Source organism: Pygoscelis adeliae, unplaced genomic scaffold (genome assembly GCF_000699105.1).
Source record: "Pygoscelis adeliae isolate BGI_AS28 unplaced genomic scaffold, ASM69910v1 Scaffold1, whole genome shotgun sequence".
In the NCBI taxonomy this organism is placed as follows: Eukaryota; Metazoa; Chordata; class Aves; order Sphenisciformes; family Spheniscidae; genus Pygoscelis; species Pygoscelis adeliae.
The window spans coordinates 4,227,650-4,228,801 of NW_008824051.1; positions in this window are offsets into that span (position 1 = coordinate 4,227,650).

Genomic DNA, 1,152 nt, shown 5'->3' on the forward strand with positions numbered 1-1,152 from the left:
GCTCAGGCAGTTTCATTTTTCACCACCTTTCTCCTTGACCCTATCCCCATCTTTCATCCTCTTGATTTTCATGCCAAACCATCCCCACCTTCCCCTAGTTTTTCAGCCAGTCCCAGCCCCATACCTGCTGTGTTTTCTTCCGCAGCTCTCAGGCTTGATAGCCTTTCCTAGCCAATTCCAGTCCCCGTCCTTAAAAGTCCAGTCTACTCTTGCTTCATCCTCACTCCAGTCCTGGCTAGCCTGCCACCCAGTTTCTAGCTGCGGCTGCTGCAACTTCACCTGGAAATTAAAGTAAAATGTCAGTACAAAATGCTCGCAAGTTTTTAAACCATCTTCCTCTTAAGATGTATTTTGGCAGAATGAAAACATTTGTAACCTTAATTTTGTATTAACAGCACATTTTGGTGTGGATTTAAATGTATTCCTAAATAATCATCTACATAAAAGATGAAAATACACTATTTCCAGTGTTTTTACTAGGAAGTTACTAGGGGTAGGAACCGCTGGCACTTAGGAAGGAAAGCACAAGTCATTTAAAACCTCAAAATGATTTACAGTAATTTTGTCTCTGTGTAAATAGTTTTCTATTATTATTTGTTTTGAAGTTTTCTACGTCCTGAATTTGTATGCCACAGAAGTTACAGCATTGTAACAGCAGCCAGTGTAATGCACAGTTGCTTGATATGCTGGATCGCCTATTACACCACACAGTGCACATATCTATCGTTTGTATTATTTATACTCTCTGTCAATATATAGGCAAAAAATACACTGGCCAAAACTAGCAGCTGTATAGTACACTAATCTAGAGATTGGCACCTACTGGAAATACAGATAAGAGGTTGTGTAACAGTAGTAGACAGCTTTTTCCCCTCTTTCATCTATTTTCATTGGGTCTTTTAATCACGTTTTGCTTTTGCAGTTCTCTAAAGTACTTCACATATACTAGGCATTACGGCCCCGCTGTTTAAAGAAAACTCTTAAACACGTTTACTTTTAAGCACCTCCCAAGCTCCGTGGACTTCAATGGAAGATACATACTCTTAAATTTACACACGTGCTAAAGTGTCTCCCTGAAGAATGACCCCTAAGGAAAGTCCCCCTGTTTAAATAATAAGGAAAGAGTACGTGTGCCACATGAAAAAATTCTTG